This window comes from Cetorhinus maximus, chromosome 20 (genome assembly GCF_964194155.1).
Source record: "Cetorhinus maximus chromosome 20, sCetMax3.hap1.1, whole genome shotgun sequence".
Classification (NCBI taxonomy): Eukaryota; Metazoa; Chordata; class Chondrichthyes; order Lamniformes; family Cetorhinidae; genus Cetorhinus; species Cetorhinus maximus.
This window is the reverse complement of record NC_135898.1, coordinates 11471017-11488323: the sequence shown is the minus strand read 5'-3', so window position 1 is coordinate 11488323 and position 17307 is coordinate 11471017.

Sequence of the window (17307 nt, the reverse complement as noted above, 5' to 3'; positions counted from 1 at the left end):
GTGTGACGGGGTGTGGGTGTGCGACGGAGCGTGAGTGTGTGACGGGGTGTGGGTGCGTCGCAGGGCGTGGGTGTGCGACGGAGCGTGAGTCTGTGACGGAGCATGAGTGTGTGACGGGGCGTGGGTGTGCGACGGAGTGTGAGTGTTTGATGGGGTGTGTGTGTGACGGAGTGCGAGTGTGTGACGGAGTGTGGGTGTGTGACGGGGTGTGGGTGTGTGACGGAGCGTGGGTGTGTGATGGGTTGTGGGTGTGTGATGGGGGCGTGAGTGTATGACGGAGCCTGAGTGTGTGACGGAGTGTGGGTGTGTGATGGAGCGTGATTGTGTGACGGAGCGTGAGTGTGTGACAGAGTGTGGGTGTGTGACGGAGCGTGAGTGCGTGACGGAGTGTGGGTGTGTGATGGGGCGTGAGTGTGTGACGGAGTGTGGGTGTGTGACAGAGCGTGGGTGTGTGTTACGGAGCGTGAGTGTGTGACGGAGCTTGAGTGTGTGACAGAGCGTGGGTGTGCGATGGAACGTGAGTGCGTGACGGAGTGTGGGTGTGTGATGGGGTGTGAGTGTGTGATGGAGTGTGGGTGTGTGACGGAGTGTGGGTGTGTGACGGGGTGTGGGTGTGCGACGGAGCGTGAGTGTGTGACGGGGTGTGGGTGCGTCGCAGGGCGTGGGTGTGCGACGGAGCGTGAGTCTGTGACGGAGCATGAGTGTGTGACGGGGCGTGGGTGTGCGACGGAGCGTGAGTGTTTGATGGGGTGTGTGTGTGACGGAGTGCGAGTGTGTGACGGAGTGTGGGTGTGTGACGGGGTGTGGGTGTGTGACGGAGCGTGGGTGTGTGATGGGTTGTGGGTGTGTGATGGGGGCGTGAGTGTATGACGGAGCCTGAGTGTGTGACGGAGTGTGGGTGTGTGATGGAGCGTGATTGTGTGACGGAGCGTGAGTGTGTGACAGAGTGTGGGTGTGTGACGGAGCGTGAGTGCGTGACGGAGTGTGGGTGTGTGATGGGGTGTGAGTGTGTGATGGAGTGTGGGTGTGTGACGGAGTGTGGGTGTGTGACGGGGTGTGGGTGTGCGACGGAGCGTGAGTGTGTGACGGGGTGTGGGTGCGTCGCAGGGCGTGGGTGTGCGACGGAGCGTGAGTCTGTGACGGAGCATGAGTGTGTGACGGGGCGTGGGTGTGCGACGGAGCGTGAGTGTTTGATGGGGTGTGTGTGTGACAGAGTGCGAGTGTGTGACGGAGTGTGGGTGTGTGACGGGGTGTGGGTGTGTGACGGAGCGTGGGTGTGTGACGGAGTGTGGGTGTGTGATGGAGCGTGATTGTGTGACGGAGCGTGAGTGTGTGACAGAGTGTGGGTGTGTGACGGAGCGTGAGTGCGTGACGGAGTGTGGGTGTGTGATGGGGCGTGAGTGTGTGACAGTGTGTGGGTGTGTGACGGAGTGTGAGTGTGTGACGGAGTGTGAGTGTGTGACAGAGTGTGGGTGTGTGACGGAGCGTGAGTGCGTGACGGAGTGTGGGTGTGTAATGGGACTTGAGTGTGTGACGGATCGTGGGTGTTTGACAGGGTGTGAGTATGTGACGGGGTGTGCGCGTGTGACAGGGCGTGGGTGTGTGACGGGGTGTGGGTGTGTGACGGAGCGTGAGTTTGTGATGGGATGTGGGTGTGTGACGGATGTGAGTGTGTGACCAGGTTGTGTGTGAGACGGAGTGTGAGTGTGTGACGGGATGTGTGTGTGAGACGGAGTGTGAGTGTGTGACAGGATGTGTGCGCGTGACGGTGCATGAGTGAGTGACGGGATGTGGGTGTGTGACGGAGTGTGAGTGTGTGACGGAGTGTGAGTGTGTGACGGTGCGTGATTGGGTGACGGGATGTGAGCGTGTGACGGGATGTGGGTGTGTGACGGGGTGTGGGTGTGTGACGGGCTGTGGATGTGTGACGGAGCGTGAGTGTGTAATGGGGCGTGAGCGTGTGACGGGGCGTGGGTGTGTGACGAGCTGTGGGTGTGTGATGGGGTGTTTGTGTGTGACGGAGCGTGAGTGTGTGACCAGGTTGTGTGTGAGACGGAATGTGAGTGTGTGACGGGGCATGAGTGTGTGACGGGGTGTGGTTGTGTGACGGAGCGTGAGTGTGTGACGGGATGTGTGTGTGTGAGACGGAGTTTGAGTGTGTGACGGGATGTGGGTGTGTGACGGTGCGTGAGTGTGTGACAGGATGTGGGTGTGTGAAGGAGCGTGAGTGTGTGACGGGATGTGGGTGTGTGATGGAACGTGAGTGTGTGACGGGATGTGTGTGTGTGACGGAGTTTGAGTGTGTGACGGGATGTGGGTGTGTGACGGAGCGCGATTGTGTGACGGAGCATGAGTGTGAGACGGGGCGTGGGTGTGTGACGGGGTTGGGGTGTGCGATGGAGCGTGAGTGTGTGACGGAGCGTGAGTGTGTGATGGGGTGTGAGTGTGTGACGGAGCCTGAGTGTGTGACGGAGTGTGAGTGTGTGACAGAGCGTGGGTGTGTGACGGAGCGTGAGTGCGTGATGAGCTGTGGGTGTGTGATGGGGTGTTTGTGTGTGATGGAGTGTGAGTGTGTGACGGGATGTGGGCGTGTGACGGTGCGTGAGTGTGTGACGGGATGTGGGTGTGTGACGGAGTGTGAGTGTGTGACGGAGCGTGATTGTGTGATGGATCCTGAGTGTGAGACGGGGCGTGGGTGTGTGACGGGGTGTGGGTGTGCGATGGAGCGTGAGTGTGTGACGGAGCATGAGTGTGAGACGGAATGTGGGTGTGTGACGGGGTGTGGGTGTGCGATGGAGTGTGAGTGCGTGGCGGAGTGTGGGTGTGTGACGGGGTGTGAGTGTGTGACGGAGCATGAGTGTGTGACAGAGTGTGAGTGTGTGACAGGATGTGGGTGTGTGACGGAGCGTGAGTGTGTGACAGAGTGTGGGTGTGTGACCAGGTTGTGTGTGAGACGGAATGTGAGTGTGTGATGGGGCGTGAGTGTGTGACGGGGTGTGGGTGTGTGACGGAGCGTGAGTGTGTGACGGGGTGTGGGTGTGTGACGGAGCGTGAGTGTGTGACGGGGTGTGGGTGTGTGACGGAGTTTGAGTGTGTGACGGGATGTGGACGTGTGACGGTGCGTGAGTGTGTGACAGGATGTGGGTGTGTGATGGAGCGTGAGTGTGTGACGGAGCGTGAGTGTGTGATTGGGTGTGAGTGTGTGACGGAGCCTGAGTGTGTGACGGAGTGTGGGTGTGTGACGGGGCGTGAGTGTGTGACCAGGTTGTGTGTGAGACGGAGTGTGAATGTGTGACGGGGCATGAGTGTGTGACGGGATGTGTGTGTGTGACGGAGTTTGAGTGTGTGACGGGATGTGGGCGTGTGACGGTGCGTGAGTGTGTGACGGGATGTGGGTGTGTGATGGAGCGTGAGTGTGTGACGGGATGTGGGTGTGTGATGGAGCGTGAGTGTGTGACGGGATGTGTGTGTGTGGCGGAGTTTGAGTGTGTGACGGGATGTGTGTGTGAGACGGAGTGTGAGTGTGTGACAGAGTGTGGGTGTGTGACGGAGTGTGAGTGTGTGACAGAGTGTGAATGTGTGACAGAGTGTGGGTGTGTGACGGAGTGTGAGTGTGTGACAGAGTGTGAATGTGTGACAGAGTGTGGGTGTGTGACGGAGTGTGAATGTGTGACAGAATGTGAATGTGTGACAGAGTGTGGGTGTGTGACGGAGTGTGAATGTGTGACAGAGTGTGGGTGTGTGACGGAGTGTGAGTGTGTGACAGAGTGTGAATGTGTGACAGAGTGTGGGTGTGTGACGGAGTGTGAGTGTGTGACAGAGTGTGAATGTGTGACAGAGTGTGGGTGTGTGATGGAGTGTGAGTGTGTGATAGAGTGTGAATATGTGACAGAGTGTGGGTGTGTGACGGAGTGTGAGTGTGTGACAGAGTGTGAATGTGTGACAGAGTGTGGGTGTGTGACGGTGTGTGAATGTGTGACAGAGTGTGGGTGTGTGATGGAGTGTGAGTGTGTGACAGAGTGTGAATGTGTGACAGAGTGTGGGTGTGTGACGGAGTGTGAATGTGTGACAGAGTGTGGGTGTGTGACGGAGTGTGAATGTGTGACAGAATGTGAATGTGTGACAGAGTGTGGGTGTGTGACGGAGTGTGAATGTGTGACAGAGTGTGGGTGTGTGACGGAGTGTGAGTGTGTGACAGAGTGTGAATGTGTGACAGAGTGTGGGTGTGTGACGGAGTGTGAGTGTGTGACAGAGTGTGAATGTGTGACAGAGTGTGGGTGTGTGATGGAGTGTGAGTGTGTGATAGAGTGTGAATATGTGACAGAGTGTGGGTGTGTGACGGAGTGTGAGTGTGTGACAGAGTGTGAATGTGTGACAGAGTGTGGGTGTGTGACGGTGTGTGAATGTGTGACAGAGTGTGGGTGTGTGATGGAGTGTGAGTGTGTGACAGAGTGTGAATGTGTGACAGAGTGTGGGTGTGTGACGGAGTGTGAATGTGTGACAGAGTGTGGGTGTGTGACGGAGCGTGAGTGTGTGACGGAGTGTGAGTGTGTGACAGGGCGTGAGTATGTGACGGGGTGTGGGTGTGTGACGGGGTGTGAGTGTGTAATGGGGTGTGAGTGTGTGATGGAGCATGGGTGTGTGACGGGGCGTGTGTGCGTGACAGGGTGTGAGTGTGTGACGTAGTGTGAGTTTGTGTTGGAGCAGAGGTGTGCGATGGGGCGTGAGTGTGTGATGGGGTGTGAATGTGTGACGGATCCTGAGTGTGTGACGGCGTGAGTGTGTGACGGAGCCTGAGTGTGTGACGGGTGTGGGTGTGCGACGGTGTGTGAGTGTGTGACGGGGTGTGGGTGCGTCACAGGGTGTGGGTGTGTGATGGGGCGTGAGTGTGTGACAGAGTGTGGGTGTGTGATGGGGCGTGAGTGTGTGACGGAGCGGGAGTGTGTGACAGAGTGTGGGTGTGTGATGGGGCGTGAGTGTGTGATGGAGTGTGAGTGTGTGACGGAGTGTGGGTGTGTGATGGAGCCTGAGTGTGTGATGGAGTGTAGGTGTGTGGCGGAGTGTGTGTGTGTGACGGGGCACGGGTGTGTGGCGGAGTGTGAGTGTGTGACGGGGCGTGGGTGTGTGACGGAGTGTGGGTGTGTGATGGGGCGTGGGTGTGTGACCGTGCGTGAGTGTGTGACGGGATGTGGGCGTGTGACGGAGTGTGAGTGTGTGACGGAGCGTGATTGTGTGATGGATCCTGAGTGTGAGACGGGGCGTGGGTGTGTGACGGGGTGTGGGTGTGCGATGGAGCGTGAGTGTGTGACGGGATGTGGGTGTGTGACGGAGTGTGAGTGTGTGACGGAGCGTGATTGTGTGATGGATCCTGAGTGTGAGACGGGGCGTGGGTGTGTGACGGGGTGTGGGTGTGCGATGGAGCGTGAGTGTGTGACGGAGCATGAGTGTGAGACGGAGTGTGGGTGTGTGACGGGGTGTGGGTGTGCGATGGAGCGTGAGTGCGTGGCGGAGTGTGGGTGTGTGACGGGGTGTGAGTGTGTGACGGAGCATGAGTGTGTGACAGAGTGTGAGTGTGTGACAGCATGTGGGTGTGTGACGGAGCGTGAGTGTGTGACAGAGTGTGGGTGTGTGACGGAGCGTGAGTGTGTGACGGAGCGTGAGTGTGTGATTGGGTGTGAGTGTGTGACGGAGCCTGAGTGTGTGACGGAGTGTGGGTGTGTGACGGGGCGTGAGTGTGTGACCAGGTTGTGTGTGAGACGGAGTGTGAATGTGTGACGGGGCATGAGTGTGTGACGGGATGTGTGTGTGTGACGGAGTTTGAGTGTGTGACGGGATGTGGGCGTGTGACGGTGCGTGAGTGTGTGACGGGATGTGGGTGTGTGACGGAGCGCGATTGTGTGACGGAGCATGAGTGTGAGACGGGGCGTGGGTGTGTGACGGGGTTGGGGTGTGCGATGGAGCGTGAGTGTGTGACGGAGCGTGAGTGTGTGATGGGGTGTGAGTGTGTGACGGAGCCTGAGTGTGTGACGGAGTGTGAGTGTGTGACAGAGTGTGGGTGTGTGACGGAGCGTGAGTGCGTGATGAGCTGTGGGTGTGTAATGGGGTGTTTGTGTGTGATGGAGTGTGAGTGTGTGACGGGATGTGGGCGTGTGACGGTGCGTGAGTGTGTGACGGGATGTGGGTGTGTGATGGAGCGTGAGTGTGTGACAGGATGTGTGTGTGTGACGGAGTTTGAGTGTGTGACGGGATGTGGGTGTGTGACGGAGTGTGAGTGTGCGACGGAGCGTGATTGTGTGATGGATCCTGAGTGTGAGACGGGGCGTGGGTGTGTGACGGGGTGTGGGTGTGCGATGGAGCGTGAGTGTGTGACGGAGCATGAGTGTGAGACGGAGTGTGGGTGTGTGACGGGGTGTGGGTGTGCGATGGAGCGTGAGTGCGTGGCGGAGTGTGGGTGTGTGACGGGGTGTGAGTGTGTGACGGAGCATGAGTGTGTGACAGAGTGTGAGTGTGTGACAGGATGTGGGTGTGTGACGGAGCGTGAGTGTGTGACAGAGTGTGGGTGTGTGACGGAGCGTGAGTGTGTGACGGAGTGTGGGTGTGTGACGGAGCGTGAGTGTGTGACGGGGTGTGGGTGTGTGACGGAGCGTGAGTGTGTGACGGGGTGTGGGTGTGTGATGGAGTTTGAGTGTGTGACGGGATGTGGACGTGTGACGGTGCGTGAGTGTGTGACAGGATGTGGGTGTGTGATGGAGCGTGAGTGTGTGACGGAGCGTGAGTGTGTGATTGGGTGTGAGTGTGTGACGGAGCCTGAGTGTGTGACGGAGTGTGGGTGTGTGACGGGGCGTGAGTGTGTGACCAGGTTGTGTGTGAGACGGAGTGTGAATGTGTGACGGGGCATGAGTGTGTGACGGGATGTGTGTGTGTGACGGAGTTTGAGTGTGTGACGGGATGTGGGCGTGTGACGGTGCGTGAGTGTGTGACGGGATGTGGGTGTGTGATGGAGCGTGAGTGTGTGACGGGATGTGGGTGTGTGATGGAGCGTGAGTGTGTGACGGGATGTGTGTGTGTGGCGGAGTTTGAGTGTGTGACGGGATGTGTGTGTGAGACGGAGTGTGAGTGTGTGACAGAGTGTGGGTGTGTGACGGAGTGTGAGTGTGTGACAGAGTGTGAATGTGTGACAGAGTGTGGGTGTGTGACGGAGTGTGCGTGTGTGACAGAGTGTGAATGTGTGACAGAGTGTGAGTGTGTGACGGAGTGTGAATGTGTGACAGAGTGTGGGTGTGTGACGGAGTGTGAGTGTGTGACAGAGTGTGAATGTGTGACGGAGTGTGAGTGTGTGACAGAGTGTGAATGTGTGACAGAGTGTGGGTGTGTGACGGAGTGTGAATGTGTGACAGAGTGTGGGTGTGTGACGGAGTGTGAGTGTGTGACAGAGTGTGAATGTGTGACAGAGTGTGGGTGTGTGACGGAGTGTGAGTGTGTGACAGAGTGTGAATGTGTGACAGAGTGTGGGTGTGTGATGGAGTGTGAGTGTGTGATAGAGTGTGAATATGTGACAGAGTGTGGGTGTGTGACGGAGTGTGAGTGTGTGACAGAGTGTGAATGTGTGACAGAGTGTGGGTGTGTGACGGTGTGTGAATGTGTGACAGAGTGTGGGTGTGTGATGGAGTGTGAGTGTGTGACAGAGTGTGAATGCGTGACAGAGTGTGGGTGTGTGACGGAGTGTGAATGTGTGACAGAGTGTGGGTGTGTGACGGAGTGTGAATGTGTGACAGAATGTGAATGTGTGACAGAGTGTGGGTGTGTGACGGAGTGTGAATGTGTGACAGAGTGTGGGTGTGTGACGGAGTGTGAGTGTGTGACAGAGTGTGAATGTGTGACAGAGTGTGGGTGTGTGACGGAGTGTGAGTGTGTGACAGAGTGTGAATGTGTGACAGAGTGTGGGTGTGTGATGGAGTGTGAGTGTGTGATAGAGTGTGAATATGTGACAGAGTGTGCGTGTGTGACGGAGTGTGAGTGTGTGACAGAGTGTGAATGTGTGACAGAGTGTGGGTGTGTGACGGTGTGTGAATGTGTGACAGAGTGTGGGTGTGTGATGGAGTGTGAGTGTGTGACAGAGTGTGAATGTGTGACAGAGTGTGGGTGTGTGACGGAGTGTGAATGTGTGACAGAGTGTGGGTGTGTGACGGAGCGTGAGTGTGTGACGGAGTGTGAGTGTGTGACAGGGCGTGAGTATGTGACGGGGTGTGGGTGTGTGACGGGGTGTGAGTGTGTAATGGGGTGTGAGTGTGTGATGGAGCATGGGTGTGTGACGGGGCGTGTGTGCGTGACAGGGTGTGAGTGTGTGACGTAGTGTGAGTTTGTGTTGGAGCAGAGGTGTGCGATGGGGCGTGAGTGTGTGATGGGGTGTGAATGTGTGACGGATCCTGAGTGTGTGACGGCGTGAGTGTGTGACGGAGCCTGAGTGTGTGACGGGTGTGGGTGTGCGACGGTGTGTGAGTGTGTGACGGGGTGTGGGTGCGTCACAGGGTGTGGGTGTGTGATGGGGCGTGAGTGTGTGACAGAGTGTGGGTGTGTGATGGGGCGTGAGTGTGTGACGGAGCGGGAGTGTGTGACAGAGTGTGGGTGTGTGATGGGGCGTGAGTGTGTGATGGAGTGTGAGTGTGTGACGGAGTGTGGGTGTGTGATGGAGCCTGAGTGTGTGATGGAGTGTAGGTGTGTGGCGGAGTGTGTGTGTGTGACGGGGCACGGGTGTGTGGCGGAGTGTGAGTGTGTGACGGGGCGTGGGTGTGTGACGGAGTGTGGGTGTGTGATGGGGCGTGGGTGTGTGACCGTGCGTGAGTGTGTGACGGGATGTGGGCGTGTGACGGAGTGTGAGTGTGTGACGGAGCGTGATTGTGTGATGGATCCTGAGTGTGAGACGGGGCGTGGGTGTGTGACGGGGTGTGGGTGTGCGATGGAGCGTGAGTGTGTGACGGGATGTGGGTGTGTGACGGAGTGTGAGTGTGTGACGGAGCGTGATTGTGTGATGGATCCTGAGTGTGAGACGGGGCGTGGGTGTGTGACGGGGTGTGGGTGTGCGATGGAGCGTGAGTGTGTGACGGAGCATGAGTGTGAGACGGAGTGTGGGTGTGTGACGGGGTGTGGGTGTGCGATGGAGCGTGAGTGCGTGGCGGAGTGTGGGTGTGTGACGGGGTGTGAGTGTGTGACGGAGCATGAGTGTGTGACAGAGTGTGAGTGTGTGACAGGATGTGGGTGTGTGACGGAGCGTGAGTGTGTGACAGAGTGTGGGTGTGTGACGGAGCGTGAGTGTGTGACGGAGTGTGAGTGTGTGACCAGGTTGTGTGTGAGACGGAATGTGAGTGTGTGATGGGGCGTGAGTGTGTGACGGGGTGTGGGTGTGTGACGGAGCGTGAGTGTGTGACGGGGTGTGGGTGTGTGACGGAGCGTGAGTGTGTGACGGGGTGTGGGTGTGTGACGGAGTTTGAGTGTGTGACGGGATGTGGACGTGTGACGGTGCGTGAGTGTGTGACGGGATGTGGGTGTGTGATGGAGCGTGAGTGTGTGACGGAGCGTGAGTGTGTGATTGGGTGTGAGTGTGTGACGGAGCCTGAGTGTGTGACGGAGTGTGGGTGTGTGACGGGGCGTGAGTGTGTGACCAGGTTGTGTGTGAGACGGAGTGTGAATGTGTGACGGGGCATGAGTGTGTGACGGGATGTGTGTGTGTGACGGAGTTTGAGTGTGTGACGGGATGTGGGCGTGTGACGGTGCGTGAGTGTGTGACGGGATGTGGGTGTGTGACGGAGCGCGATTGTGTGACGGAGCATGAGTGTGAGACGGGGCGTGGGTGTGTGACGGGGTTGGGGTGTGCGATGGAGCGTGAGTGTGTGACGGAGCGTGAGTGTGTGATGGGGTGTGAGTGTGTGACGGAGCCTGAGTGTGTGACGGAGTGTGAGTGTGTGACAGAGTGTGGGTGTGTGACGGAGCGTGAGTGCGTGATGAGCTGTGGGTGTGTAATGGGGTGTTTGTGTGTGATGGAGTGTGAGTGTGTGACGGGATGTGGGCGTGTGACGGTGCGTGAGTGTGTGACGGGATGTGGGTGTGTGATGGAGCGTGAGTGTGTGACAGGATGTGTGTGTGTGACGGAGTTTGAGTGTGTGACGGGATGTGGGTGTGTGACGGAGTGTGAGTGTGCGACGGAGCGTGATTGTGTGACGGAGCATGAGTGTGAGACGGAGTGTGGGTGTGTGACGGGGTGTGAGTGTGTGACGGAGCATGAGTGTGTGACAGAGTGTGAGTGTGTGACAGGATGTGGGTGTGTGACGGAGCGTGAGTGTGTGACAGAGTGTGGGTGTGTGACGGAGCGTGAGTGTGTGACGGAGTGTGAGTGTGTGACCAGGTTGTGTGTGAGACGGAATGTGAGTGTGTGATGGGGCGTGAGTGTGTGACGGGGTGTGGGTGTGTGACGGAGCGTGAGTGTGTGACGGGGTGTGGGTGTGTGACGGAGCGTGAGTGTGTGACGGGGTGTGGGTGTGTGACGGAGTTTGAGTGTGTGACGGGATGTGGACGTGTGACGGTGCGTGAGTGTGTGACAGGATGTGGGTGTGTGATGGAGCGTGAGTGTGTGACGGAGCGTGAGTGTGTGATTGGGTGTGAGTGTGTGACGGAGCCTGAGTGTGTGACGGAGTGTGGGTGTGTGACGGGGCGTGAGTGTGTGACCAGGTTGTGTGTGAGACGGAGTGTGAATGTGTGACGGGGCATGAGTGTGTGACGGGATGTGTGTGTGTGACGGAGTTTGAGTGTGTGACGGGATGTGGGCGTGTGACGGTGCGTGAGTGTGTGACGGGATGTGGGTGTGTGATGGAGCGTGAGTGTGTGACGGGATGTGGGTGTGTGATGGAGCGTGAGTGTGTGACGGGATGTGTGTGTGTGGCGGAGTTTGAGTGTGTGACGGGATGTGTGTGTGAGACGGAGTGTGAGTGTGTGACAGAGTGTGGGTGTGTGACGGAGTGTGAGTGTGTGACAGAGTGTGAATGTGTGACAGAGTGTGGGTGTGTGACGGAGTGTGCGTGTGTGACAGAGTGTGAATGTGTGACAGAGTGTGGGTGTGTGACGGAGTGTGAGTGTGTGACAGAGTGTGAATGTGTGACAGAGTGTGGGTGTGTGACGGAGTGTGAGTGTGTGACAGAGTGTGAATGTGTGACGGAGTGTGAGTGTGTGACAGAGTGTGAATGTGTGACAGAGTGTGGGTGTGTGACGGAGTGTGAATGTGTGACAGAGTGTGGGTGTGTGACGGAGCGTGAGTGTGTGACGGGGTGTGGGTGTGTGACGGGGTGTGAGTGTGTAATGGGGTGTGAGTGTGTGATGGAGCATGGGTGTGTGACGGGGCGTGTGTGCGTGACAGGGTGTGAGTGTGTGACGTAGTGTGAGTTTGTGTTGGAGCAGAGATGTGCGATGGGGCGTGAGTGTGTGATGGGGTGTGAATGTGTGACGGATCCTGAGTGTGTGACGGCGTGAGTGTGTGACGGAGCCTGAGTGTGTGACGGGTGTGGGTGTGCGACGGTGTGTGAGTGTGTGACGGGGTGTGGGTGCGTCACAGGGTGTGGGTGTGTGATGGGGCGTGAGTGTGTGATGGAGTGTGAGTGTGTGACAGAGTGTGGGTGTGTGATGGGGCGTGAGTGTGTGACGGAGCGTGGGTGTGTGACGGAGTGTGGGTGTGTGATGGAGCCTGAGTGTGTTACAGAGTGTGAGAGTGTGACAGAGTGTGGGTGTGTGATGGGGCGTGAGTGTGTGATGGAGTGTAGGTGTGTGGCGGAGTGTGAGTGTGTGACGGGGCGTGGGTGTGTGACAGAGTGTGGGTGTGTGATGGGGCGTGGGTGTGTGATGGAGTGTGGGTGTGTGACGGAGCGTGAGTGTGTGACGGAGTGTGATTTTGTGACAGAGTGTGGGTGTGTGACGGAGTGTGGGTGTGTAATGGGGCGTGAGTATGTGACGGGGTGTGGGTGTGTGACGGGGTGTGAGTGTGTAATGGGGTGTGAGTGTGTGATGGAGCATGGGTGTGTGACGGGGCGTGTGTGCGTGACAGGGTGTGAGTGTGTGACGTAGTGTGAGTTTGTGTTGGAGCAGAGGTGTGCGATGGGGCGTGAGTGTGTGATGGGGTGTGAATGTGTGACGGATCCTGAGTGTGTGACGGCGTGAGTGTGTGATGGAGCCTGAGTGTGTGACAGAGTGTGGGTGTGTGATGGGGCGTGAGTGTGTGATGGAGTGTAGGTGTGTGATGGGGCGTGAGTGTGTGATGGAGTGTGGGTGTGTGATGGGGCGTGAGTGTGTGACGGAGTGTGGGTGTGTGATGGGGCGTGAGTGTGTGATGGAGTGTGGGTGTGTGATGGGGCGTGAGTGTGTGATGGAGTGTGGGTGTGTGATGGGGCGTGAGTGTGTGACGGAGTGTGGGTGTGTGACAGAGTGTGGGTGTGTGATGGGGCGTGAGTGTGTGACGGAGTGTGGGTGTGTGATGGGGCGTGAGTGTGTGACGGAGTGTGGGTGTGTGACGGAGTGTGGGTGTGTGACAGAGTGTGGGTGTGTGACAGAGCGTGAGTGTGTGACGGAGTGTGGGTGTGTGACAGAGTGTGGGTGTGTGATGGGGCGTGAGTGTGTGACGGAGTGTGGGTGTGTGACGGAGTGTGGGTGTGTGACAGAGTGTGGGTGTGTGACAGAGCGTGAGTGTGTGATGGAGTGTGGGTGTGTGACAGAGTGTGGGTGTGTGACAGAGTGTGGGTGTGTGACAGAGCGTGAGTGTGTGACGGAGTGTGGGTGTGTGACGGAGTGTGGGTGTGTGACAGAGTGTGGGTGTGTGACAGAGCGTGAGTGTGTGACGGAGTGTGGATGTGTGATGGGGAGTGAGTGTGTGATGTTGTGTGGGTGTGTGACAGAGCGTGAGTGTGTGACGGAGTGTGGGTGTGTGACGGAGTGTGGGTGTGTGATGGGGCGTGAGTGTGTGATGGAGTGTGGTTGTGTGACGGGCTGTGGGTGTGTGATGGGGTGTGAGTGTGTGACGGAGCGTGAGTGTGTGGCGGAGTGTGAGTGTGTGACGGGGTGTGGGTGTGTGACGGAGCGTGAGTGTGTGACGGGGTGTGAGTGTGTGACCAGGTTGGGTGTGAGACGGAGTGTGAGTGTGTGACGGGATGTGTGTGTGTGATGGAGTTTGAGTGTGTGATGGGATCTGGGTGTGTGATGGAGCGTGAGTGTGTGACGGGATGTGGGTGTTTGATGGAGTGTGGGTGTGTGACTGAGCGTGAATGTGAGATGGGGCGTGGGTGTATGACGGGGCATGAGTGTGTGACGGGGTGAGTGTGTGCCGGGGTCTGGGTGTGTGACGTGGTGTGGGTGAGTGTCGGGGTGTGGGTGTGTGACGGGTTGTGGGTGTGTGATGGGGCGTGAGTATGTGAGGGAGCCTGAGTGTGTGACGGTGTGTGAGTGTGTGACAGAGTGTGGGTGTGTGATGGGGCGTGAGTGTGTGATGGGGTGTGAGTGTGTGACGGAGCCCGAGTGTGTGACGGAGTGTGGGTGTGTGATGGGGCGTGAGTGTGTGATAGAGTGTGGGTGTGTGACGGAGCGTGAGTGTGTGACGGAGCATGGGTGTGTGATGGGGTGTGAGTGTGTGACGGAGCCTGAGTGTGTTACGGAGTGTGAGTGTGTGACGGAGTGTGAGTGTGTGTCAGAACGTGAGTGTGTGTCGGAGCGTGAGTTTGTGACGGTATGTGGAAGTGTGACGGAGCGTGAGTGTGTAATGGGGCGTGAGTGTGTGACGGGGCGTGGGTGTGTGACGGGGTGTGAATGTGTGACGGATCCTGAGTGTGTGACAGGGCGTGAGTGTGTGACGTAGTGTGAGTTTGTGTTGGAGCATGGGTGTATGACGGAGCCTGAGTGTGTAACGGTGTGTGAGTGTGTGACGGAGTGTGGGTGTGTGATGGGGTGTGAGTGCATGACGGAGAGTGAGTGTGTGACGGAGTGTGGGTGTGTGATGGGGCGTGAGTGTGTGACGGGATGTGGGTGTGTGACGGAGTGTGAGTGTGTGACAGAGTGTGAATGTGTGACAGAGTGTGGGTGTGTGATGGGGCGTGAGTGTGTGATGGAGTGTAGGTGTGTGACGGAGTGTGGGTGTGTGATGGGGCGTGAGTGTGTGATGGAGTGTGGGTGTGTGACAGAGCGTGAGTGTGTGACGGAGTGTGGGTTTGTGATGGGGCATGAGTGTGTGATGGAGTGTGGGTGTGTGACGGAGTGTGGGTGTGTGACAGAGCGTGAGTGTGTGACGGAGTGTGGGTGTGTGATGGGGCGTGAGTGTGTGATGGAGTGTGGGTGTGTGACAGAGCGTGAGTGTGTGACGGAGTGTGGGTGTGTGACGGAGTGTGAGTGTGTGACGGGGTGTGAGTGTGTGACCAGGTTGGGTGTGAGACGGAGTGTGAGTGTGTGACGGGATGTGTGTGTGTGTGATTGAGTTTGAGTGTGTGACGGGATGTGGGTGTTTAATGGAGTGTGGGTGTGTGACGGAGTGTGAATGTGAGATGGGGCGTGGGTGTATGACGGGGCATGAGTATGTGACGGGGTGAGTGTGTGCCGGGGTCTGGGTGTGTGACGTGGTGTGGGTGAGTGTCGGGGCGTGAGTGTGTGATGGAGTGTGGGTGTGTGACGGAGTATGGGTGTGTGATGGGGTGTGAGTGTGTGACAGAGTGTGGGTGTGTGACGGAGCATGGGTGTGTGATGGGGTGTGAGTGTGTGACGGAGTGCGAGTGTGTGACGCAGTGTGAGTTCGTGACGGAGTGTGGGTGTGTAATGGGGCGTGAGTGTGTGACGGGGCGTGGGTGTGTAATGGGGTGTGAGTGTGTGATGGAGCATGGGTGTGTGACGGGGCGTGTGTGTGTGACAGGGTGTGAGTGTGTGACGTAGTGTGAGTTTGTGTTGGAGCATAGGTGTGCGATGGGGCGTGAGAGTGTGATGGGGTGTGAATGTGTGACGGATCCTGAGTGTGTGACGGCGTGAGTGTGTGATGGAGCGTGAGTGTGTGACGGGTGTGGGTGTGTGACGGTGTGTGAGTGTGTGACGGGGTGTGGGTGCGTCACAGGGTGTGAGTGTGTGCCAGGTTTGGGTTTGTGACGGGGCGTGAGTGTGCGACGGAGCGTGTGTGTGTGAGGGAGCGTGGGTGTGTGATGGGGTGTGAGTGTGTGACGGAGCCTGATTGTGTTACGGAGTGTGAGTGTGTGACAGAGTGTGGGTGTGTGATGGAGCGTGAGTGTGTGATGGAGTGTAGGTGTGTGATGGGGCGTGAGTGTGTGATGGAGCGTGGGTGTGTGACGGATTGTGGGTGTGTGATGGGGCGTGAGTGTGTGATGGAGTGTGGGTGTGTGGCGGAGTGTGAGTGTGTGACGGGGCGCGGGTGTGTGGCGGAGTGTGAGTGTGTGACGGGGCGTGGGTGTGTGATGGGCTGTGGGCGTGTGACGGAGCCTGAGTGTGTGACGGGGTGTGAGTGTGCGACAGAGTGTGGGTGTGTGATGGGGCGTGAGTGTGTGATGGGGTGTGAGTGTGTGACGGAGCCTGAGTGTGTGACGGAGTGTGAGTGTGTGACAGAGTGTGGGTGTGTGACGGAGCGTGAGTGCGTGACGGAGTGTGGGTGTGTGATGGGGCGTGAGTGTGTGATAGAGCGTGGGTGTGTGACGGAGCGTGAGTGTGTGACGGAGCGTGGGTGTGTGATGGGGTGTGAGTGTGTGATGGAGCCTGAGTGTGTTACGGAGTGTGAGTGTGTGACGGAGTGTGAGTGTGTGTCAGAACGTGAGTGTGTGTCGGAGCGTGAGTTTGTGACGGGATGTGGATGTGTGACGGAGTGTGAGTGTGTAATGGGGTGTGAGTGTGTGACGGGGCGTGGGTGTGTGACGGGGTGTGAATGTGTGACGGATCCTGAGTGTGTGACGGTGTGTGAGTGTGTGACAGAGTGTGGGTGTGTGATGGGGCGTGAGTGTGTGACAGAGTGTGGGTGTGTGACGGAGCGTGAGTGCGTGACGGAGTGTGGGTGTGTGATGGGGCGTGAGTGTGTGACAGAGTGTGTGTGTGTGACGGAGCGTGAGTGCATGACGGAGCGTGAGTGTGTGACGGAGTGTGGGTGTGTGATGGGGCGTGAGTGTGTGATGGAGTGTGGGTGTGTGATGGGGCGTGAGTGTGTGATGGAGTGTGGGTGTGTGACAGAGTGTGCGTGTGTGACGGAGTGTGAATGTGTGACAGAGTGTGGGTGTGTGACGGTGTGTGAATGTGTGACAGAGTGTGGGTGTGTGACGGTGTGTGAATGTGTGACAGAGTGTGAATGTGTGACGGAGTGTGAATGTGTGACAGAGTGTGGGTGTGTGACGGAGCGTGAGTGTGTGACGGAGTGTGAGTGTGTGACAGAGTGTGGGTGTGTGACGGAGCGTGAGTGCATGACGGAGCGTGAGTGTGTGACGGAGTGTGGGTGTGTGATAGGGCGTGAGTGTGTGATGGAGTGTGGGTATGTGATGGGGCGTGAGTTTGTGATGGAGTGTGGGTGTGTGACAGAGTGTGAATGTGTGACAGAGTGTGGGTGTGTGACGGTGTGTGAATGTGTGACAGAGTGTGGGTGTGTGACGGTGTGTGAATGTGTGACAGAGTGTGAATGTGTGACAGAGTGTGGGTGTGTGACGGAGTGTGAATGTGTGACAGAGTGTGGGTGTGTGACGGAGCGTGAGTGTGTGACGGAGTGTGAGTGTGTGACAGAGTGTGGGTGTGTGACGGAGCGTGAGTGTGTGACAGAGTGTGAATGTGTGACAGAGTGTGGGTGTGTGACGGAGTGTGAGTGTGTGACGGGGTGTGAGTGTGTAATGGGGTGTGAGTGTGTGATGGAGCATGGGTGTGTGACGGGGCGTGTGTGCGTGACAGGGTGTGAGTGTGTGACGTAGTGTGAGTTTGTGTTGGAGCAGAGGTGTGCGATGGGGCGTGAGTGTGTGATGGGGTGTGAATGTGTGACGGATCCTGAGTGTGTGACGGCGTGAGTGTGTGACGGAGCCTGAGTGTGTGACGGGTGTGGGTGTGCGACGGTGTGTGAGTGTGTGACGGGGTGTGGGTGCGTCACAGGGTGTGGGTGTGTGCCAGGTTTGGGTGTGTGACGGGGCGTGAGTGTGTGACGGGGTGTGAGTGTGTGACAGAGTGTGGGTGTGTGACGGAGCGTGAGTGCATGACGGAGCGTGAGTGTGTGACGGAGTGTGGGTGTGTGATAGGGCGTGAGTGTGTGACGGAGTGTGGGTGTGTGAT